Below are 26,188 nucleotides of genomic sequence, written 5' to 3'. Positions count from 1 at the left end.
TCTGTTCAAAGGCATGAATAAGAGAACTCAACCAATTTTCATTTATTCTCTAGTCACTCTGTCATAATCAACTGAAATTTTTTCTTCAATTGCAGCTAACACACTAAAATCAACAGAAATTCTGTGCTATGCAACCACACAAAATAAAAACAGATTTCGGTTCAAAGTACTGCTCTATTCTCAAAAACAAACCGAAAGGTTTGTTTGCTTAGAAGGCATTCAAAGTGAGTAAATCCATTCCTTGTATGCATTCTGCTCTTCTTCTGACTACCAGTACACTGATAATATATCTTATTCCTGTGAATCCGGCAGATCAAATCTAATAGGGAAGAATAAACTTCATTATTTTCCTACATAATCAACACAGTTATTGTAACTGCATAGGTCCTCATGGATGACTATATAAGAGAAAAAAAGACTGATTTTCTGATTCTGGTATATGTTCAGTTTTAAACAAACCACAAACATTTTTAATGAAGTTAATTAAAAAGACACATTTCTTCTAATTAGAAATTTAACAAAAAGATACTGCACAATATTAAACTACTTAAAACCAGGGGTCACAATGAAAAGCATTTTGCTGACTAGGAAAAGAGTCTCCTGCTTGAAATGGAGATCTTCAAGCCATCAGGGAGCAAAATAGGCTGTTGCAACTCAATTTTAAAGTCACTTTTCTGAGTAGAATATTACTTTATTTAAAGGCATTGGTTGAAGCCTCTGAGAATGTATATGACAACCTTCATGGTAAACCATTTTGAATGCCACTGCCTCAACAAACAAGAAACATCAAATATACTTCTAACAGTAGTTCAATATACTTTTGATGTATTCCATTAAGTCTACTCCTGTAAGAGAAAACTTGCAATGTGTGTAAGTTTATCAAAACAAAATGTATTGAACCTAAGGCAAAGTAACTCAGAAACTACTGGATGTAACTCAAAGACTCCTGAAAATACGTCTGATTCCATGCTACATGAAAATGGCAACTGTTCATTCAGGCACTCAGTGATAGAAAAGAAAGTTTAGCATGATGTTTTATAGGTGAAACACAAATCCCCAGGCATACCCAGATGCCAGGAATGCTACTAAAACAGTTCTCAATTACATCCACGCAGCCTCAGTCAACTCAAAAGAACTGCGGCTAAGGGCAAAGCTGGGGTCCCCACGTTCAGAAAAGTAAAGAAACTGCTGGATCCAAGCACTCTGGCAGCAACTGTGTTACTTAAAGTAAATAGTCTCTTTAGCCCCTGCCCCCTGTCCCCAAATGCCCTCTTGGAAAAAAAAAGTCTTGTTAGTCTTTTAACTTAATGGGAAATGTCATTAAATGGAAAACCAAACCAAAACAAAATATGAACTGTGTATTGTGGAGAAGCAGCAGCAAAAATGTTGAGTCTTGGATACAGGACTTGGTTTGTTTCTGAAGTTTACTACCCAGCGTTTTTTAAACAACACAGCTTCTGAAAGCACAGCCTTCATTAGAGCAGGAAAACACAACTTAAACGGCCAGGCAGAAAATGGCTGAATTAAGCTCTTTTTTCCCCCTCTTTTTAATGGTAGTGATTCTCAAAAGATTAAAAGTAGGTTAGGAGAACAATAAAACAGCTATGTTTCTAGTGTCTACCTGACAACAGCTTTTGTAGAAGTGAATAATTACATGAAAATCACTTCCTTTCCACCTCTCTCTGGGATTTCTGTGGGTTGCTAGGCAGTCTCTCTCCTACCTTCTGCTAATGTTACTTACAGACACGATGAATACAGTATATTCATTATGAGAATGGTGAGCTGAGGGGGAGAAGGACCTAAATACTTGAAGTTTTGTTTATTCATTGCTGCCTTTGGAGACCAACACTATAGCTCAGATTACTTTACACATATTTAAATGCTAATTTGCCCAGGCATGATTGCTAGCCAAGTACCACCCTATTAAAATGGAACAGAACCTTTCTCAATAGAGAAGTCACACTAGTAGTATGTTTCTGTGTTGCCAACTAATGTTGAAAGTCAGGTGCTGGAGCAAGGGATACTGAGGTCCTTTATAGGACTTACAGGAAGACCTCTTCCCTCACTCTGACTGCTTTTGATGACTGAAACGATGTTTGTTATAAGACTGGTTTACTTTCCTGAACTCCTTAAACCAAGACTTAGGAGATGTCTTGATTGTCTTGGCATGATCCCCAAACTAGCACTACCAAAATACTGTCATACTTTTCTGTTTGTATAATCATAAGTGCACACATATGGCTTGGGGTGTATGCTCATTAAAAAACCTCCAAACATTATCTAAAATCACTCTTCTCTAGAAACTGCTAGCTGAGATAACTAGGGTCTTGAATGCTTGTTTTAGATAGCAGGTGTGTGTGTGGCTGTAGGAAGGGCAATGAACCAAAACTGGATCTACTGACATCAAGTGCAAGACTCTGTGGGCTTTTGAAAATGGTCTCTGGGTCCAAACTCTGATTTCAGGCTTCTGAGCTTGCAATTCACTTTGAATATGGATTTGCCAGTTGACGTCCTCAATGTTATCTCACTCAGCGGGATACAGGAAGGAGACAGGAGGCTTTGGATTCTGTTCCTAGAATCAGCACACCTTGAGGGTAGGATTCAAATACACAAGCTAGCACCCCAGCAAAGAGAAATCCCAGCCTGGCAATAGCCAAAGTGCTAAACAGAATGCAAATGTTTACATCAAGTCATTTACTAATTGTCTCCTTAACTTGGATAATTACTGAGGACAGCTAGCAGCACAGACCACACCCCCCACATATCTACACAATTCTTCCAAATTTAACACCATTACAAAACCAAGTAACAACCCCCAACTGTAAATCTGTTATTTCATTAAATTACAATACAATGAACTAATTTCTTAAAATTTAAATTAAAAAAAAAAAAATACCCATGCCCCCAAAGGTACAAGGATCAAATATATGCAATGCTGGCATGCCTGTTTGTCTACTTTCATTTTCAATCCTTGTATTATCTCCTTTTTTAATTAGCATCTCAGACATCAAGACGGCTCTAAATTCCAGGACATTCAGTAGATATGTGACTTCAGTTTTCAGCAGGGGTAGACCTGAAAGCCTGCCTTTTCTGCAAGCGTTGTCACCGCAAAGACACCTTGCAGAGCTGGAGGCTCAGAAGAATGCCTGGGCCACTACAGAGAAGTGGCAAAGCATGTGAGAGCGTGCTCAAAGGTCTGGATGGGCACGGTGTCTTTGCATCCTCAGCTTCACTCAGAAACAGCAATGCCTAAGGGCAGTTTTGCCTGCGAGTGATGACTCTGTATTTTTGCCAAAAAAGTGCCCTTTTGGATTCCGTTTTTCAGAGATTTAGATAGTCACCAAGTTACATCATAATGAGCAATGAAAGGTGTATTAAATAGCATTGTTAAAACATAACACTTTGGAGATGCTTTCTCCAGTTGGTATTTCAATGGCTATTAGTTATTTTGTCCTGATCATCCAAGACTTTTAAAAGTATGAAAGGAATAACAGAATGCTAGCTGATATTACTTGTTAAAGAATTTACTTTGATTCAATAGTACCAGCCTATCCTCTGCCTTATTTGATTTCTTCTGTGCCGAAATACAAAATTGCAGGAATAACTTTCATTCGACTTTGCCCATATTTAATTAAAGAACATACAATAAGAACATAACAAAAGAACAAATGCCTAGCCAAGACTATCTTCAACTGACAGTCAATACTAACATTTCAACTTTGTCCAAGGCAAAAATCATATCCACAGAGGTATTTATGAGTCCAAGAATTTCTCTGAATTGTCTTTATAAGACTTCCCTGTTTTTGTTTACAGCCAATAGTCTTAACAGCTGCCTAGAATGCATGTAAGGAGTTATCTCATAATATGGAATTTTCTCTCCAAATGAATACCAACTTTCCATTATTTTGGGGACATAATGTAAAGAGATGACTGACAGTAGAAAATCCACAGGAACCTTCACGAGATATTACTTGGATAAAAGCATTTATGTCCTTTTGATGAACAAGATTTCTGGGGAAAAAAAGGTCACTGTGTAGCTGGAATGTACTTGTGTGTCTGAGTGTATAAAGTGAAACTTGTTTTTTGTAGATTAGTAGCTTAAATTCAGGAATCTGGCAAACTGAAAAACTTTAAAGAAAAAGGTGTTGATAAGAGGCAAAAATATCATTAAGCCTGAACACTTGAGCAGCATCCATTTTTACCCTGAGATTCATTACTTATAACTGCATACCAAATGTTTATAGAGTTCAGATGAGCAGGAACGGTCTGAAGCATTCTTCTGTGACAAAGCTGAGTTAGTTTTTTTCTATATTCATTCATGACCAAGTATTCAACTGATCTACTTTGACAGGCAACTGACCTTAGTGAGACATTTTTCCTGCCAGCCTTAAGCAACCTTAAAAAAGTACAGCATCTGTCTTCTTTCATTCAGGCCTTTGTTACAGATATTTTTTTTTTTTGCTTATCTTGTTTATTTGGTAAGAATACTGTTTGGGCTGGAAAAGGTTAAAGGGACCAAAGGTCACATGCAGTTGAAAACCATTATGTATTTATACCCAAAGCACACTATGAGCAACCACTTTGTTTTGCTTTCTTTCTTCCACCAACCATTTCCAAAATGGACATGCTGCATAGATGGCAACCATGCCCAGGGCCTTCCTTCACTCCAGTTTTCTCTGCAGAAGCTCTTCAGGAAAACTCCCTTTATCGAATGGTATCTCAGTGCCTTCATGATAACCAGAGGGCCACCTTTCTACTGAAAGCTCTAGCTTATTGAAAATTGTTCAGCAATCTGGAATTGTAAAGTCATAGACTGCAAGAGTATCCATATATTCCAGTTGTGCTGCAGATATACTTCTTTGGTAGCACACCTTAGAAGCATAGGAATTTTGCCTTCTCATACAGTTGTACTATATAATGCTGCAGCCATCTGGCAATAGAAGTTGTTAATTTTTTTTTTCCTTTTGTGCATGATACGAAAAAGCACAGAAATAGCAATAGACTTTCCGTCTCTTTTCACATACAGAGTTACTTTCAGTGTCCTGAAGACCCCAGACTTTACCAGGTATTTTTGAAGGCAAGTTTGGGGGTTGTCCAGAGACGAGCTTAGTATCATTTCCTGTAGATGATAAAAGCAGATGCTCAATTTTTTTCTAAATAAATGTAGGAATCACAGGTACCTCATTTCTAAAATGAAGGTGTTGATTAGTGTTCCTCTTTACTGAAACACACTCACCTCTCAGAATAAGGTATTTGGCTGCTTGCACATGCACATACACACACACTGCAATGCCTATGGATAGGCAGCAGAGTTTCAGTATACTTGCGCTCAGTTATGTTGAGGGATTGATGAGAGGTCACCCTGACTGAATTCTGGAGTATTCTTAATCCTCAACAAAATGTTTTAAGATCTTTTCTCTTCAGACATGGTTTCCGTTTGTTTAGCACTTGCCAGAAAGTGGGAGTCTGGTGCTGGTTTGTTTTTTAGGTTTGGGGTGAAGGGGTGGGTGGGGATGGCAAACATGTTAGGAATGCATATCCTCTCATCCAAATGGTTTTTAGAGATCCTTGACAATAATATCAGAATGACAGAACAGATCTCTGACAGGTTTTTTTTTATTTATTCTTGGTCCTCTCTTAAGATTCTCTGTATTGACTTTGGAGGAACACTGGAGATATTAAAAACAGAGTATTCAGCCATGATGGCAATACTTTAAAAAAGGATATCTATTTTGGTGATTAATCATTATTCAAACAATTCGTTTCATTCAGAAATTAAGAGAAAACTATATTTTAAAATGTTAATTAATCTAACTTCTTAGAAAAACATAATTCGAGATCTTTTTAAGCAATCGTCTTACAAATACTTAGATTAGAAATTGTGTGTGTAGCACAGTGTCTAAAAAAACAGAGTTTGAAACAGAAGTAAAGTTATAGAAGGATGAAGATGATATTATCTTAAATCTATCTGTTTAATAAATCAGCCTCAACCTAATATTAAATTCAGTTTTCCACAAAGGGATTTCTATCTATTTCTTCAATTCAGACACTGCCCAAGTACCTAATGACAAATGATAAACTGATACATAAACTCTGACTAAAGCAAGTTTGACTAGGTAGTAAAATGATGCATCTTTTATATGTGATATGACTTAAAGAATTTTTGCTGTAGAATCCTGATCCAAAGGGTTCAGGTTTATTGAATGAATTAACTTAATGATGTATTATTCATGTCCAGTAACAACTAGAACACATTTCAAATATTACTAAAAATAATTTTGACATAATCATATTGAACTACATATGAATAATTTATTTAAATAAAAAAGAGGATAACTTCTTTGAAGAAAGTATTTCCTCATCTTTGAATACCATATTAAGAGACAATAAGACTTTTTGCTTTGTGTGAACCACCACCTCAAAGACAGACAGACTGTGAAATCTCAAAGATAAATTTCAAATTAAACCATACTTATTTAGGCAGAAGTAGAACACTCATGGCACTAAGAAACATGGCTGTAGCATATTTGAGACCTGTTCTACTTTAAATGTTTCTTTATTAAACTTTCCCACAAAAAGTTCATGCAATGTGGCTGCATAATATAGTGACTACTAGTTTGTTAAGCAGCCTCACAATAGCATAAAATTAGAAAAAAGACTGGCCATATGCGGACTACAAATACTCTGCCCATACAAGGGGGATGGTATACTGAAGGGCTGAATCTAGCTGCGCTGTGAACGGAGAAGCTGTGCAGACATGGCCAAACTGGAACAAAAACCAAATGCTGCTATGTGGAGCAAGTAAGAGGGAGGCTTCCTCTCCCTGCCCAGGAAATCTGTGCTTAATATGATGCTGGCAAGATACTCCTACATTGGATTCAGTTTATGTTAGCAAAACAGAACTTCTATCTGTAGTACAAACCATTCCCACCATCTAAAATAAGCTGTCACAGCAAAACTACAGTTTTTCTGGAAAAGCTCTCATTACACTGGAGGCTTTTGTCAGGATTTTTCTGTCAGTCAAGAGTCCTGCTCCTTCAAATCAGTTATTAATACAGATATGATTGCAAAGTCGGTTTGCCACCTAGATTAAGGGCCTAATGAGGGTGTTAATTTTAATTTAAGATTGTATTCTCCTGAGCTTTGTTACAGCTAATGGAGAGAGACTGATCTCCCCAGAAAGTGATTCAGTCCTTACGTGGGATAAATTACCCTCTAGAGAAACCTATTTTCCCCCTATTGCTTATATTTGGATCTTAAGGCACTGCATTAAGGTTCCTCAGTAGGGACCTAAAATCAAATGACATGAACACTCTCCTCTTCAGAAGTCCCTAGTGATTCCCAATGGGACCTGTGCATAACAGGACTGAAGATCCTAAGCCACTTAGACTCTTGAAGATTCTGCTCTAATTGTGTATTTCACCTCTAATATCTTTTAATATCCATTTTGCAATGTGAAAATTTCCCTTTTTTAAGGAAATCTTAGTTAGTGCTAAAAAAGACAAATGATCTGAAATTCAGAGGAAAAGAAAAGTACTTTACCTCACTAGTGAATGCTTTCAAATTTTACAGCTCATTTTAAACAGGTAAAACTTCTGCAATGTTAGGGCACAAAATTTAACAGAAAATCTCCCATTGACTTCCATGGGCCAAGATTTTGCCCTGCTACTTTTATAGAATTAGTATTTGTAAAAAAGGAAATGCAACTAAAAGGCTTATCTGTTTTTTGGTTTGGCTGGGGTTTTTTTACTTGCAGAAATATTTCTCAGGCCAAAGTTCAAAATATGTGAAGAGTTAATGTGTATTCTACTATTCTAATGGAGCATTTGGCAAACTTTGTGATGGAAGACATTAAGCAAAGTAAAATGAAAAAAAAATTAGTCACTCCTCAGATTATAAAGAATTTGAAATTGGGCTAGGTTGGAAAAATCAAACTTAGCATGGTAATGATTCTCATCCAAATAGAAAAATACTCTCAGGAACCTATTCAAAAATTCTAAGCAGTAAATGAAAGTTTGCACCAGAAAAGCTTATCTATGTTCACTGTGTCATTGTTCACTTCAGAAATCCCTTTCACAATCCAAAAGATTTTCCTGGCTGCAGATATTTTGCAGGAAGTACCCTAACAGCAGTACTTGGATATTAGGACAATTCTAGTGAATATAAAATCTATGCTGTGATAAAATAAGTGTATACAGAGATAGAGATTCTGCCCTTGTATACATTAATGCAAAGAGAAGTTCCATGTTTACATCACTGAAACACCTGATCAAGTCTGATCTGAGAGATCAGACCTAGTATTTAATGCTTACCCCAGATATTAATTCTGTCTTTGCATATACACATAAAGATCCCATTAACTCCTCATGAAAGACAGGTTGTCTTTGACTGGAAAGTCTGTGTCAGTGGACACACGAAAGTGTTTTGGCCGCATGTGCCAATACTGTATTTTTTTTTACTAGGTTTATCGGGGTCTAATAACCCTACATCCTTAGTTAGGGTAGGGTGCGCAGAGATTGACAGGCACTGATGTGCAAGGACAGGGAAAGAGCAGACAGACTGGAAACAGCTCTGTTTAAAAATGTGCTCTTTGTTTTTATATTTTTTCTTGTTTGTTTGTTCTTGCTTTTTCTACAGTAGGATAACTCTGTGAAATAGGAAACAACAGCACCAGCCTTACAGGCTGATTGGGGCCATCAGTGCACTAAAGGCTTGATTCACACTTTCTCAGATTACATCAAATGAGATTACTGCCTGCCTTCTCCTGTGTGGGGGGAGATGACAGTGAGTCTCAGTGATCTTTTTTACGTTTGTAGTTTCTACTCACAGGACCTCCTTTTTCGGTGACTGCAGTCAGTAAGCGATTCTAAGAAACGATCTGTCTCTATTGACTCTGCATGGAAAGCAGAGAGGGCGGCAGTCATAAGAGCATAGCTTTGTAACCCACAGCATTGCCTTTCTCCAGCCACTGCCAAAAGCACAAAAGCCCAAAGGCAAGGCAAGCAAAAGCCTACAGTGTTGATTTGCCCAGAGGTAAAGAACATATTTCCCCTTTCAGACTGCATCGGCATACTGCCGAGGGTGGGCACCTCACCACTGGCTTCTGGCCCAGCTGCTGGAATTGTGCCACTGGCAGCTGCATTTCAAAAATTAAGAAACTTCTCAAGTTTCCAAAGCATTACCAGTGTAAAATTCATCTCTCTCTTCTTCCACAGCCTGTTTCTTTTCTATATTTGGCATTGAAATATAACAGAAACTGCTGGTAAAGCTCAGAAAATGCAGAAAAGATAAACCCCAACCAAGACAGACCATTAATCCTAAAATTTTTGGAAGTGGTGACCACCATGTGGATGAAGGTGATCCAAGTCATAAGTCTATTTTGATTTTCAAAAGGATTTTGGAAAAATCTGTCACCAAAAGCTCTTTAGGAATCTAAGCATCTATGGTATAAGAAAGAAAATGCTTGCTGGATAAATAATTGATTAAAAGATAGGAAACTCAGGACAAGAATAAACCAATACTTTTTACAAGTGACCTCTGCTGTTCAGTTTCTTGACAAGTCAGTGAGAAAGAGAGGTGACACTAAGTTACCCAGACTAGCAAGGATGATGGCTAATTGTCATGATGGCTCTTATGAGATGGAGTGACTAGAAAATCAAATGGCAGAAAAATTTGATGTTCAAACATTTAAAGTATTATACATGAGAAAAAGCAATTCTGATTTGACATATGAAACGGGCTCTTAGCTGAGAATTATGATTTGGAAGCAGGTATCCTCAGGTCATGTTAGATAGTTCCAACAGTGTCAGCAACGGTCAAAAAAGCAAAGTGAATTATAGGCATTATTCAGGAAGGAACAGAAAAGAAAACAGAGAATGAATGAATCCATAGTTTGCCCACACACTGAATACTTCATGTAGTTCTCACTGTAGTCATATAACAAATATACAATAGCATTGGAAAGGGTTAAGAGAAAGGCAACACAGATAACCAAAAACAGCTTTGTATTTTAGATAAGGAATAACTCCAGGCACCAGTACCAGCTGGGGGACAACCAAGTTTGAAGCAGCTTTGCAGATAAGGACCTAGTGGACAACTATTTGATCATGGGCCAGCAACGCGCTCTTGTGGCAAAGATGGCCAACAGAATCCTGGGCTGCGCTGGAAGAGCATTGCCAGCAGGTTGAGGGAGGTGATCCTACCTCTCTGCTCAGCACTGGTGAGACCACACCTGGAGTGCTGTGTCCAGTGCTGGGCTCCCTAGCACAAGAGAGACATGGAGATACTGGAGCGAGTCCAGTGAAAGCCCATGAACATGGCTAAATGACTGGAGCATCTGAAATACAAGGAGAGGCTGAGAGAGCTGGGGAAGAGAAGGCTCAGGGAGGGGGGGAGGATCTTATCAGTGTGTATAAATACCTGATGGAAGGCAATAAAGAAGACAGAGCCAGACTCTTCTCAGTGGTGCCCAGTGACAGGACAAGAAGCAATGGGCACATTATTTTTTGTTCAAATAAACATGTTCTGACTAGCTGGCATATGCTTCATCTTATTTTACAATAGGGACACAAGGAGACTGCATCTGCAGGAAGGAAATCCCAGGACAGTAGAGATGGATAGAAATTCTCCAGCAGAACCATTCTGGAACTGGAGGTCGCATGTTGCATGTTTAATGCTCCACAGTTTATCTATCTATAATGAATTTACCTCATCCCTATTGAGTAAATTTATGTTTTTGGTCTCCACAGCATCCCCTAGCACTGAGTTCCACCATTTAATTATTCATTGTGTGAAATAGTACATTCTTTTGTATGCTTTTTTAAAACCCACTACATCTCCATTTTGACAGACTTTGCCAAATCCAAGGCAGGGTTCCAGCAGGACCTTCTGAATTACTGGCTGACTGCCACACAACCAGGGCATGGTGCCTTGGCTACAGAACTAGGAGGGCCATGCTCCAGTTTCAGGTCTGACAGTGTGCAATGCTTTCGCACAAAAATAATAGTGACTATTTGCTGTATTCTGCCATGCAGGGCTACCATTGTTATTTAATGAACAGTTGAATCTTCTAAGGAACACCACGAACGTGACACAGTCCCTGAAAAGCCAAAACTGTGGCCCAGATGCCAGCTAATATCTATCGAGCATTTCTACTACAATTTATTAAAAGAAAAAAATTATTTATTGCCTAAAGACCAAAAGGAAAAGTGAAAAATGTTGAAAAAGATAATCAAAAGCAAATACATCAGGAGTGTCTCTAGAAAATCCCCCAACTACAAAAGTATTTAATAGACTAATTAAGGTAGCTTATTACCTATTATTCTGTTACATAAACAAATAAATGACTAATTAAAGAGAGCATTGATTTCACACTACTCACATAATAAACCAATCATTGCCCTTCACGAGCATAATAAAACTTGAATGCTGAAGCAGAATAAACAATAAAGACACAATTAAGTGATAATTATATTCTTAAAATAGTAATCTCAAAATAAAGAATACTAAAACTTTGTTCAACTTCAAATATGTAACTTATTGACAGTGACAATACAAGTCAACAATCCAAAATGGAAAACAAGAAAGTACATTAATTTCATTACAACTTAATCATGCTTTACTCACCCAGCCTTTGACAAAGCTATGGATGTGGATAATCACGTTCTAACTCAGCAAAAATTGCCCCAGAGAACTAAAGAAAGCTATACAGTTAATCTAGAGCATAAGCCACTTTACTAAAACATCTTAAATCCTCTTTTCATTTGAGAACTGTCATTCTCTGTTTAATATGAAGTAACCAAGACAATAAAATGGAGAGGATTCAAATTAACATCTAGACAGTCTAACAGAAATGCTTTATCACTATAGCTACATATGCATAAAGGATAAATACTTGGATATAAATACTAACACAAGTGTGGCTACATTCAATCAGTGCAAATGTAGCCCAGTATTTTCTTTTAATTGTTGCCAAAACCAGATGCCCAGGGAAAGATTACAGCAAGCATGTAACCAGTTGATGTATGCCAATTTCATTCTAGTTAGTTGAACTGTATCAAAATACTGTATAGCATTATATAATCAAATGACTTGAGTATAACACACTGGAATTGCTCTCCCAAGGTTGCCACCTCTTTCAACTGTCTATACAGAAAGCTTAGGAATCCCACCATGTGCTCTTACCCCTGTTTCATATATTTTCTGGCAACTGCTGCTGCTAATGCTTGCTCAGCCTTCTGGTTGAGGATCAGCAGTAACCAACAGGTCTTAATCATTATTACTCTGTCCCATGGGTTCTTCCCGAGGAACTCTCAGGGTCGAAGCATCTCACCCTTGCCCTCGGTACAGCTTTGGGGGGTGGTACCCCTCCTTTTTATCATTTGTACAGTCACACTCAAGCAACTGGATACAAATATTTGTTTGCAATATAGATGTAGAAGACAAATAATAGGAACAAGATCTGCATGACAGCCAAAGGAAGCACAAATGAAGGGTGAATAAAGGTCTTTAAGGAACATGGATATACCCTCACAGTACAGAGCTAACCTAAATGAGTTAAAACACCACATATTAGTTGTGCTTCCAGTACTGAATTCGGTGAAAAGGTTGCATATTACTTCTCTTTCTTGGTCAAAATAGAGCAGCAACTATAGGAATAAAAAGTAAGAATCCACTAAAGTTACTTCACAGCTAAACCTTCAGAACATCCACTCCATGGCAGCACCACTCAGTACTGAGTTGCTTCAGAGTATGGAGCTTTACAGGTGCCTCCTCAGCGCATGTGTGCCACAAAACCCTACATGTTTATTCACTGCAGTCCTGAAGACTCCATATTCACAGTCAACAGAACCCCTATTTCTTTGTCCCTTAGCCTCTTTTGCCTTGCACTTCATCAGTGATTGAGTGATAAGTCATTAATTTACACTTTTCATAGAATAATTAATTTAATCCCTCCCCACATGTCAAATTATGCTCAAGTTACAAGCCTCCAATCATAAATGTAATTCCCAGCCAGAGACGGGAAGTCACGTGGCATCTGCAAGTAGACAGCAAGCACTGCTCTCCAGGGTGCGTGTTTAAGACTCCAGTGAAGGAGCTTGGTCTGGCACCTAGGTAGCAGAGGGAGAGCAGCCGTTGTTCTGTGGCCTTGGACAAGTCTGATTCTGCAGATGAATGAGTGCAGCCTTAGCTCTGCCACACTAGCAGCACCACTGCAATGATGCAAAGATGCTAACTTGGTATGTACGATTTGACTAAGCATCTCAAAGTTTTATCACTGATGAATGGTAGCTGGAATCAGCTTGGAAAATTGTTCCCTAACCAGAGTTATATGCCAAGAATCTGTTCTAGCAAGCTTAGAGCAACAACTTACCCAATCTATCTGAGACCTTAAGTGGTATTCAGAACAGATATAAGAATCAGTTCCCTGGATAATTTTCACAAATAAATGCAAGGGGGGAGGAGGAAAGCAAAGCAATGAAGCAAATAAGTTTTAGAGCTGCAGGCAGAAGCTTGTCATTTCTTCCCTGTGATAGATTTGCTTTCGAGAAGTTAATTTCAAAAACAAACATTGTTTTGCTGATATTCTAGGCTTATTTTAAATGCTTATCTAAAATGTTCAAAAACCTGATATGCTGGTTGGTATTTACCTCATACCCAACCAGCAGCATGGGGTGACACACAGGTAGTTCCAGCCCACAGACATCTTTGATGCTGTGCTTGTGCCTCAGAAACACTTCTTGCATGTTCCCCCTCCATCTGAAGGAGAATTTGCTTCTGCCTGAAACCTCCAATCTACATTGCTCAATACAATAGGATGGAAAGAACACAAAAAGGGATTATGTTTTTGTCCATTTCTTCCCCTTTCCCACTTACTGCCAAAACACTTAGCCCTGCATGTTTGGACTGTGTATTTTGGTAATGCACACCCAGTTCTTCTACTTACACCTGTCAGAGACTATATGGTGAAAGTTAAAATTTAATCCAGTTTATACAATAAAAAATGGACATCTCTTGGGCCAAAAGAGAAAGCAGTATTAATATTTTACTATTTAGAATTGTGTTTGACAGACTGGGTTCTTGTCTTTAACAACTGTCTTATTCAGTGACTATGCGCATATTATCTTAATCTCTTTGGGACTTAAACTATTTAAAAATCTGCAGCTGGGCAGAGTTGTAAAAATACAAAAATACAACTATTAGTTATACCAGTACTGAAAATCATAGCCTGGGCAGTCTCAAAATACTCAGGAGAGTAAATATAGCTCCTATGTTATTTAGCCTCTGCCTCATTCACTCAAGTTTAGGCACTCGCTTAAGCACTGACTGTAAGACTGCAGTTACTCCAAGCTCTCTAATCTAGTTAGTGGGAAAAAGAACTTTGAAAGTTTGATTCATGTGACAGGTGACTGAATTACTCTTGGTATGCCCTTCTCTCTCTGCTGACGAAAGACTATCTGCAAAGCAGGAACCTTACTTAGACATGCCAGTTACCTGCCTAATGTTAAATAGAATAACTCTGGACTACCTTATTTACTTTGCTGTGAAGACCAAGATACAGGACACATCATTTTAGTTTGTAATCCCCAATCATACTCTACAATTCCTGCCTTCCTCCATAGCATAGTAACTCACTGAAGGCCAGTGCCCCGCTATACCTTGTCTGGGCAAAGGCAATGCTTTACCTGCTACAACCATTTTCCACCAATGTTCTCCTCACCTTCATGGATGGATAAACATTTAGACTTCCAACTTCCAGGCCTGGACTCAAGTGCCCCTTCTCACTGTACCAATTCATGAATATCCCTCAGAGTCACCGTGTGGTTTTATTATTTTACACAGAGGGATTTACAGTTTTTTAAAAGCATGCATTGTTACAGTGACAGAAACTGTATACCACAGTGGCAAATTTTAGTAAACAAGCCACTTAATGTTCACTAAAATGCTGCTGCGAGCCTAGTCCTTTTTAAAGAGAGCTGGGCAATGAAAAACCTTTCATCTATGCCACAGAACTGGCAGAAACTTAAAGCAAAATCAAGTTCAAGACAAAAAAACCACTAGAATAAAAAAATGCAATTTAGGATTTGTATTTTGTCCTGGACTTCTTGATGCTAAGGGAGCTCTTAAAAGTATTAACATTGTTTGAGCAAATGTTTAATTTAGCAGAAAAACTAAGATTCAGTTTAATTTACATTATTTGTAAATTTGTTAAACATTAAAAACATTTGATAAAAAACTGAAAGTTTGAGAAGTCAAATATTTTCCATATTTTTAATGAGACATTCGATTTTTAATTCCTAAACCAGATTTTGTCTCAAAATACAATAATAATAATAATAATAGGGAAAAGAACAGTTTAAAATAAAAATACTTTTAAAAACTCTGGTCTGTGTGAAACGTTTTGTGATTTATTCTCGGCAGAAAGCTAATATATCACTACGAGAACACAGAACTTAACTGCAAACAAAATCACCAGGGACCAGTTTCTGCCTCCCATTCTCTAGAAGTTCAGCTGTGCCTTCTTGATGTTCTCTTGTGCAACACTAAAAGGTTCAGACGGATTGAAAATAAATAAATGAAAGATCAGTGAACTTGTACCTCAAACTGCATCAACATCTGATGATTTCCTGCCAAGTTTGTAACAAATTTACTCAATGCATTTTATTCCCTCCCTCTTTGTGACAGTCAAATGCTTTCTTTCCTTAATCTCATTTACAGTCCTAAATTGTAGCAGTAGTGTTTGGCTGGCACTAGAATGACAAAACACATGTTATTGCCTCTGTTCTTTAATGGCATAAAAATATTCTCACAACCAGTATTCTGGTGCAAATGGCCACAGAATGCTCAGTTTATCTGAGCCTGAGAGTTTAGAGTAGCTGTCAATAAACATCCATATGGGAAAGTATGGTAACATATGAAAATCTGAGACTGTGAATACAGTTCAGAAAATTTGTTTATAAATATTAACGATCCCTGCAGGAATTCCTATATTACAAAATTTACTGAACTTTAACACCAACTCAGGAATAAATTTATGTCTAAAAGATTTTTTCAAAGAAAAGAATATGCACTAGAGCAGAATTCTTCTGAAGTCAAGAAGACATACCGACTACCCCATCTTATTGTTTACCTTCTGGGGCAATTTTGATGATATAACTTTAGTATGATGGAACATATAAAATAACATTTTATAAAATATGGGGAAGAAGCAACTAGGCAATGCTATGTAAAATAGCTGACAAGCAATCCAGCTTCAATAGTCTAAACAAAAGAATATACTAATAAAAAGTCAAACTGCTTCATCTGTAAGGAAGGAATAGTCAACTTTTCAGCACAGACACTCGGAGTAGAGAGCATCAGAAAGTCATAACTACCAATACACTTATCTTTCCAGCTTGTTCTCCTGGATCTGGGTGCTTGCTATGAGCTGCCTGGGAGCTGGTGGCATTCATGGTGATGGAGAGGCAGTTTGTTTTCCCACATACACTGGGGCAGTATGCCAGCAACTGTCATCAATCACTTCCCACCTTCTCCTCCCAGTTTCCCCCTCCTTTCTCTCTTACTCTTTCTCTCTTTCCCACACTGCCCTTGCAAATAATTCACACACATATGCACAAGTGTCACAAAGAAACTATATGCTCATGGATTAAAAAAAAAGAGTGGCAGGGAGAAGGAACAGCAGTAGTAAGGCATATCTAGTTGCAAGATGTGTATATAATCATGACCACGCAGAACCCACAGTTTACTGCAGTTCCCAACCATCTTATACTGCCCTAGAGGAAGGCACCTTTTTCTGCTTCTGCCTTCCTCCTCTTTCTGTACTTCCATTAATTCAGACAATAGTAACTGCAGAGGAGAACTTCAAGTACTAATCTTCTCTAGGCAATTTCTGAGGAAAAAACATGTGTGTGAACCAATTCCATTTTCAGTAAGGCCTTAGCTACAGATCTTTCCAGGATCACAGTCAACCCCTACAGCATGGAGCCTCTGCAATGCTAATTTGTGGGGTGTACACAATATACTTTATCCATCACTCCTTTTCTGCTCTGCAGATGTTTGCCCAACCTTCTCTCTGCTAAAATGTTTTGAGAATTCAACTATTATTCCAGTTCAAGGATCCAAATAAAAAAAAATCCCAGAAATGTTTTGGGGAAGAGAAAGCATTTCTTCTGCAGCTCTTTAGAGTCATGTTTAGGAGCACTCCATTCTGTAAAAGATATATAACAGATTTTTTGCATGCTGTAAGCCATTCCACTAGTGTTATAATCTTCCCTTTTTCTTTTTTTCTCCCACTGCTCTAGAATGATTAAAATTGGTTTTATTAATATCTTGTTAACCATTTTTAAAATATATAGATATTTCCAGTGCCTGTTTTTATATGGGATTAAACCCACTAGTAACTGTCCTAGCAATAGTATGGAATCTTTATTTGCTTCCCCTACTGCCTATACTGACTGTGTGCAAAGTCTTATTCCCTTATTAAATTCTGCATCTCACTTAGTATTTTTTATATTTTTTGTACAACTTTTACATTCATCTGAAATAAACTGCATTTTATCAATAGCTTTTCTCTTGCTAGAAGGAGACTTCTAGAGCAGCTGACAAGCTGGACTCATTATCAGCAATTCTTTAAATGCTCCTGAGAAGGTTTATTAATTTGAGCACAAAATGGCTCTTCCAGTTTATCTGGTGCTTCTTTTCAGGAGCCATCACTGTAAACACTGACAATCTCTCCCTATTATGTCAATTCACTGAGCTAAAGTGTGGATCCTGTCTCCCTCCAGTGGCGTATCCCTCTGGCCATAACGGCTAATATTTAAGTGCAAAAAGACTTTCGCTGTAATTCCAATGACAGTGTCTCAATTGTCAAGTTGCTAAGGGATTGCAGGGATAGGTGGAAGAGATTTCATGTGGCCTAAAAGCCCTGAAGAAATTAAGAAATGACCCCATGAAGAATGTTGTTACTTCAACAAGTCTCTTCTAACTGCCAAAATATGCTGTTGCTGGCTCAGCTTGCTGTTGCTTGTGTAGCAACAGCAAGAAACAAGGGGGGGAAGGAGACTGAAACTGTTTGCTCAAGGCTCGAAATGGCTCTCCAAACAATGCCCGGTCTCCTGAAACTACGTTTGCCTAAAAAAAAAAAAAAAGTCAGAGCCTGCAATACTATGCTGTGGTAAACCAGATTTGTGCATTGAGACACAAAGCTATGTCACACTCACTCCTCCGCAGCAATGGTTTAGGAGGGATGTATATTCCATTTAGACTGTGCCTTCAGCACAGTATGCCTAAATACACTCAGTATTGCTGTATCATGGCATGACTGGTGTGTGATTTTCTTTTCATAGCAGGAGAAGACCCTGGGTATAACTTTTCCCCATGCATTTTGAAATGTACACACCGAATCCCTGTACTGCACATTCACGGGGAAGGAGCAGTAAGTAAATTGCACTGAGCAAGTGGAATGAAACGTTCTCCCAGGCTCGCTGTTAGTCCTTCTTTGGGGCACCTGGGAACAGTCTGGCTCCCAGAAGCGATTTATGTATGTTTTAAACATCTCTGTACTTTTGGTAAGAACACTCTCCACTACAGTATTTTGTTGCTCTTGCTATTCTTTAAAACCACATAAATAATTTGTAATGCAAAGTCATTAAACATAGCAGTATGAAACAGTTCCTCACTGCACAGATCAAACTGCACTGTAGGGCAATCTGTTTATAAACATCATGCCAAGCTATAACCTGGGCTTATCTTACAATTTAAAATCTCAGTTATTTGTACTGATGGTGCAACAAACAGCAGAATTTGATTCAGAAGAATCAACCTTTTACAAGTTTAAATTTAAAAAGTTGGTGTGTATTAATATTTAATAGAAACATGAAAACCTCATAATCTGCAGCAATACATTTTTCCTTTCATAGAAAGAATGGTTCGATATTTAGTTTCCATATCATATGAAAAAAAATTATTTGTTCAAAAATACATGAGTAAAGTGGGAGTTGGAGGTATATATTTAAGAAATTTAGCCAAGGATTTTCATGCCTACTGCCCTTGTATGAATTGCTGGCATTTCCCTCCTCTTTTTTAAATTTACCACAACTCACAGCTGTGTATATCACAATTGCCTGGTTCAAAAAGGGAAATCCCTGGTGAAGCAAACAATACAGAGAATGCAAAGAAACTGGTAGAAAAAAAAAAAAGAAGAGTAAGTGCTGTAGTTAACAGAATTGCATGAGTGTGATAGGAATTGGCTATCCTCCCTCTCTCATTACTACTGTTTTTCTCCAGTTACTTCTTTGAAAAATGGATGCATGAACTCCTGTAAGAGTGAAAAATGTAGTTAACTGCTTAAGATGTTTACTGAACTTAGTGGTGTTAAAAGGCTGGTAAAATTTAAGATGGGTAACCTGTCCCTGAACTCTTTTTCCAAGTACTGTGCTGAAAAACTAGGCTTTCATCAAAGGATGAGTTCAGTAAGGGATGGTAAGTTTCTCATTATACTGCGAGTTTCTCACTTGTCACATTCCACACAAATAAAGGCATCAAAAACTTTGCAGTCAGCTATCATTTCATTGCCAACATACAGAAATTTCTAGCCTTCAATTCTAAGGATCAGAATGCTTAGAAAGATACAATAACAGTTCTAAAATCCACTGTTCTTGAGTCCATACAGTTTCCTTGATTTTCTGAGCATGAAACTAAGCAAAAATTGAACACCATAATTTCTTCTACAATTATTTTCAAACAAAACAGAGACTTAAGACCTGTGTTCAAATTCAACAGTTACCTCTGCTTTCAGTAGGAGAGAGTGTTCTTTTTCTTCTACCTTTTAAAACATAATTATCAGTCAGCCTGAAGATGGCGATACAATTGTTATAGTTGCTTTCTTCCAAGGATGCATGTACTAAAGAACCAATGTCCCTAAATCTCTCACACACACATGCATGCACATTATCATTATAGCCTGACTGGGAAGCAATTGTTAACACCTCCCCATTAAAAAAAAAAACCTAACAGTTTTATATATATGCTCAAAAATACTAATAAGATGTTAAAGGAAGGAACAAGAACTCTAATAAGATGTTAAGGAAGGAGCAAGAATAATAAACATAATAAACTCATGCTAACTGAAAAATTAAGGCATTTCTAATGAACGACTAAAATTTTCAGGGAAAAACAGCATTTTTAACATGTATGTATTCTAAATGCATTTTTACCAAAAGGTATGTTTTCTCTAAACTATATACTGAATGTACTAAAATGTTCTTTTTCTCTACAAACACAGAGCATGGAAAGAAAGACATTTTTGAGGTGGAGGGCAATGTAAGAAAAGGAGTCATCTTTGTGGTGTCAGACTTATCTAGTCTTAAGGTTTTTTTCAGGTTAAGTTTGTGCTCATTGCTGTGCATTCATCTTTTAGTCCACTAGCATATTTTAGGACATTTCGCATGCATATGAACATGGATTTAAAAATGCAAGCATAATAGTGACAGGTATTTGCTCTGATAAGAGTTACAGATACTCCCTTAAAAACTCCTCCTTGGCTACTGTATGCATTTATCCTAAAATGAGGAAGTGGACATACAAAGTCCATGGGACCAGACGAGATGCAGCTGAGGATGCTGAGGGAGTGACCAGTATCACTACAAGGCCATTTTCTCTCATTTTTGGAAGGTCATAGCAATTGAAGGAAGTTCCTAATGACTGGAAAAGTACAAACATTACACTCATCCTGAAGAAGGGCAAGAAGGAGGATCCAGCAAACTACAAGCCAGTTAATCTAACTTCAGTGCCATGGAAATTTATGGATCAAGTCCTCCTGGAAGCAATTTTCAAGCATATGAAGGACAAAAAGATAACTAGAAACTGCCAGCATGGATTTACCAAGGGCAATTATGCTTGATCAACCTGACTGTCTTCTGTGATGAGACACCTGGCTCTTCACAGAAGGGGAGAGTCATAGACAATCGTTTACCTTCTCTTTAGCGAGGCCTTTGTCATGGTCTCTAAGAAGAACCTATAGTCCAATAGATGAGCTATGGAATGGAGGGACAACTACAACCATAAATTGGGTGGAAAATTGGCTGGACTGCTAGCTCAAAGGATCATGATACAAAGTCTAACTGGTTGGCTGTTACTAAGTTACGTCCCTCAGCAATCAATACTGGAGCTAATACTGTTTCTTACTTTTACTAATGCCCTGAGTGATGGGATGGAGTGCATACTCAGAAAGTTTGTGGATGATAATAAATTGGGGAGAGTGGTCTATATGCTGGAAGATAGGGCTGCTATTCAGAGGGACCTCAAAAGGCTGGAAAAACTGTCTGACAGGAAGCTCCACAAAAACAAATGTGAAGTCCTGCACCTGGAACAGAATCACCCCATGCAACAGTAAAGGCTGGGCACAAAGTGGCTTGAAAGCAGAAAAGGACCTGGGGCTCCCAGTGGACAACAAACTAGAAATGAGTCAACAGTGCACCCTTGTACCAAAAAATACAATTGCATCTTGGCCTGTATTAGCAAAAGTGTATCCAGCAGGCTCAGGGAAGTGATTCTTCCCCTCTATTCAGCGCTTGTGAGACCTTATCTGGACTACTGTGAGAACTCCCCAGTACAGGAGCAAGTCTAGGGAAGGGCCAACAAAATAATTAGGGAGATGACAGTCATGACAGATGAGAAAAAATGGATTTGTTCAGCCTTAAAAAGAGAAGGCTAAGAGACTTGATTGTTATCTTCAGGTACTACATGGAAGAGAGAGAAGACATAGCCAGACTCTTCTGAGACACAGAACAGGAGCACAGTTATATGATAGGAGGCAATAGACATAAGCTGCAACATGGGAAATTCTAATTAGATTTAAGGGAAAAAAAAAAATCACCAAGAGAGCTGTCAGACACTGGAACAGGTTGCCTCTAAAGGATGTGGAACCTCCATCCTTGGAGGCGTTCAGAACAACTGGACATGGCCCTGAGCAACCTGATCTAGTTGGCCTTGCTTTGAGCAAGGGGTTGCACTAGCTGGAGGTCTCTTCCAACCCAAATTATTCTATGATTCTACTCTCTGATAAGAATTTATTCCTTACTATTCACGATGCATGTAATAACACAGTGTCGCTCTTCAGTGCATATGACCATTATGTGAAAAAATATGGTATATTTAGACATATTCATAGAGAAGATCATGGTGAATACTTTGGCTGTTTTTTTTTAACTGTGAATGTATTTTTATTGTAGGCATACTTTTAAAAACTATTTCTTTTATTCTTTCTAAAATAAGTTACTGTCCTCTCCCTTTCCTTCTAATCTTCTAAATCCCCTTCTGATCTGGATTTTTCAGGCAACTTGGTCTCCTGCCATAATAAAGTTCAGCATGACTGGAACTGTGCCACAACTGGAATATTAGATGTCCTCTCTACAAACACTCACTTTTATCTTCTGTTGGTTTTACATCTCTGCTTTGCCTTTCAGGTCTTCTTACCCTCAAGAAGATGCAGATAGCAGAGGGTCATGCAAGAATACCAGTAGAAAACATCTGGAAGTCATACACAGTCCTCACCTAGACGTGACTGTCTAATAGTTGAACTCACATGGCTGAAATCCTGGTAGTGAATGGTAGAAATGTTACTGCCATCAGAAATTTTATTGCAACGTTCATAGTTTTCTACTGCCAATGAAATATCAGAAAAATTCAAAACCAATTCTAACTGTTATGTCTCAGATTTTTCTGTGCCTTATAAGTAATTTGCCCTGCCATTCATTTATTTTCCCATGAGTAAGTTTTACATGAGATTATATCAGATAAAGTACAACCTGCATTCCTTCTACACATAAACGCGTTCTAGTGTGCAATTCAGTTCCCCAAACCAGGTTAATTACATTTGTTCCAGATTTTGGTAAGCACCAACTGTTAGAGAAGGCAGTGCAACTCTGGATATGTCGACATCCTCATCCCTACAGATGCCATAATTTTTTCATTAAAACAGTAATAATATTTTTTGAATAAAAAAGCAGTAGCTCAGCCAGTTATTAGCATACAAGCACACAATAAGCAAGAAGGCTTTATTTTTATTTTAGGAAGTCAATGCTACAGCAGGTTTTGAATTTACATGTGCGTGTTCAGAATCATTGACCATAGTTTATGTCATTGATCCATCATATTGTTATGTCTGCAAGTCCCTAAGTCAGAGATTTAAGTCTTTCAGTGCACACGTTTGGAAAATCCCATTTTGGAGAGCCAAACCTCTTCTGTGATATCAGCATTGCTTTCCAAAAAGGAGCTGTGAATGCCACAGACAAACACAACTACATACTCAGTGACTTAAAATTCTTGAGGGACAGCCAGAACAATATTCTGAGTCAGACTTGCACACAAAAAGCATAAGAATCCTGTTAACTTCATAAAATACTTTTTTTTTTGGTGGGAGTTATCTCTCAGGAAAGACCCCATATTGGGCTACAAATGGCACCTTTATCTTCCAGATTGGGGCAGAGACATGTATCAGGGCAATTTGAGCATGAAGGCTATCGAGTCCTTACTGCTGTTGAAACAGAACGCATTTCTGAAGTTTAAATATAGTACTCCACTATTATAATGAGAAGTGATTGGTATGAGCTGTACAGATATACAGGACAAAAGATGGCATTTTCAGACCCAGAGGATCCAGTTTGCCAAAAAGATAGAATATAAAAATGAAATAGAGAACACAGCATTTGAAAGCTAAGAGGAACTGAAAAGACAGATGAATAGATGCTTAGAAAGCTATAACAGACCATGGAATGCAAATCACACAAAGACAAAAGCTTCAAGAACTTCAAACTAAAGTGAGCCTTGAAGAGAAACTTAATTTATTTAATCCACAGTAAACATAGTTGGCACTGTGGTTCAAATACTGCTCTCCTAATACAGACACGCAGTAGTCTCCTTGGAGCATTATTTAAACAGACCTCCAGCTGAAGAGGAAAACAACTTCTGCTAGTACACACACATTATGCTTTGATATTATGGAGCAAATCCAAATAAACAAGGGTAAAGATGAAAACTGGGAGCACAAATGTCAGGGTTAGTTCAGTTGTCCTCTACTTGCTCCTTTGCAAAGGCTTCCAGAAAGAATTCAGAAGAGGCTTATGAATGTATTCTATGATGCAATTTTTTAAATTATTTTTTGAACATTATTAAATTCTGCATTTCCATAAAATTGAAAATGCCAATATCTCTATCCTGTTTGCAATAAAAGTTGCAATAGGGCTGAACCAATTCCATTTTACCTTGTTTTTTTGTAAAATGAGTTGTGTCAAATTCTAGTTTTAAGATTGAGAAGTGAAACATTTTTCCTTTCTTGAGAAATGACTAGAGCCCACTGCATAACTCAGAAATATATCTTCAAAAATTCTGCCTCAATTGATGTGTCTCAATGAAATATTTCAACTTCAAAGAAATAGCATTTTTCAATGGAAAAATGTATCTCTAAAACCATATCATCATTCATACTGCAGTTAAATAGTCTATTATTTCCCATACTATTTCAGCTTCTTTCCTACAGAAAGGAGCTTGAAAATACTGATGTACAGAAATAATATCAACTAAAGCCATAGTGAAATAGAATGAAAAGTTCACTTGTTAAAGCACAACATTAAGCCTTCCCTAAAAGACATTCCAATATCAACTGAACTATGTGCGTGGGACAAACAGATACATGCACACGTGGCTTTTAAGTGCTCTGTACTTTAAAGACTGCTTTGAATAATACCGTGTGCTTTGGAAATTGTCATGGCAACAATGTATTTCTTTACAAATGGAAACAGTATAGTAAATAAACATATAAAACCCCCTTGTAACCTGACAATAATGTTGCTAAAACTTGCATGCCCTCCCTCAATAAAAAACAGAAGTAAGGGTGTCAGTGGCACATGAAAAATCCACATACAGGCCCAAATCCTTTTAACAGGCCTCTCATGCAACGCTGGACAAATGAAGGAAGCAACGTTTAAGCAGGAAGCCTACCTCCTGTTCACATTAGGTCACCAGAAGTTGCAAGTGGAGGAATTCTACATTAGGAGGAATCAGCATAATGCAGCACAAAAGAAGAGTGCTCAGTGGGAACTCTAATTGTCAGAAACATGAAGCAAAATAAAACCCTAGTCAAAGCTGGACAATGTAAACAAATGTCATCCATGTTCTTCGGGAAGCATATGACAGTCAAATTTCTCATCTCTGCTACGATGAGTTAAGATATGTGTGGTTCACTTGAAATTTGGCTAGCTTGCTTGGCTTACTACAGTCTGAGTCTACTATACTTTGCAAAGAAAAGAAAAAAAAGAAAAATTGGGAGAATGTCAGAGAATCCTACTAGTTTTCCCTGCTACTCTGCTAATTTCTCAAGTGAACCGAAGATACCTCTAAGCAAGCTTAATCCTAGCAGTTAGAAAGTCATACCATATCTTAGAAGTCCTAACTCCACATCCACAGGTCTTTCTACCATCCATCACCACAGTCAGGCTAACAGCAGCAAGTGGAAAGAGGCTGACATTGAACATTAGACATGTCATCAAGTTCAAAGGTAGCAAGATAATTCGCTTTTCATCTACAATTTCCAATATTTTAAAAGAAAATTTTCTTTCTAGTTATTTTTTTCTAGTTTTTTTTCTGTAGAAATATTACTTTTTTAAGGTGACCTTTACATGTATCAGTGGTTTCAGAAGCTTTAGGAAAGTGAAGTGAAGGGTCTCTGTATTGTCTTATGCAAAAAAGTACTTCTGCTGACATATTTTACAATTCAGTAGGTACAGGTGAGTCCTTAAGAATTAATTTACGCAAGTATTCCCAAACTACTTTTTATCTCCATCTTATGATCCATTTAGTATCATAGCTGCCTTAGCAATAACACCATTTAGTGTCTTTTACATTGCCAAACCAGGTAAGTAAAATGCTGTATGCAACTTTGTAGAGTTTGTGCCATATTCCCTCTTTGATATCAGACAAACGATATACAATAATTGCTTTATTGTACTCATCTGTCACTCAAGAATCAACTTAAACCAGTATTTACATGTTCAACTCTACTTCTGAAATAACTAAAAAGACATGGTTCCTGGTTTTAGTACTTCACTGCTGCTTTCATGTTTAGAAACTTTTGCTTCAAGGACAACAAATATCTGAATGATTAGTTTCTCTTCTACTCTTGACTGAGATTTAG

General features: G+C 37.7%; 1 protein-coding gene across 1 annotated transcript in view; it reads right to left on the bottom strand.

Moving 5' to 3' along the window:
- Positions 1-26,188, bottom strand: part of SLC6A11 (solute carrier family 6 member 11) — a 106,607-nt gene that overhangs the window by 26,627 nt on the left and 53,792 nt on the right. The gene's annotated exons all lie outside the window — the stretch shown is intronic.

This window comes from Apteryx rowi, unplaced genomic scaffold, assembly GCF_003343035.1.
Source record: "Apteryx rowi isolate R43461 unplaced genomic scaffold, aptRow1 scaffold_177, whole genome shotgun sequence".
Classification (NCBI taxonomy): domain Eukaryota; kingdom Metazoa; phylum Chordata; class Aves; order Apterygiformes; family Apterygidae; genus Apteryx; species Apteryx rowi.
The sequence above is the reverse complement of the archived record's forward strand: the minus strand, read 5'-3'. Positions and strand labels throughout refer to the sequence as shown.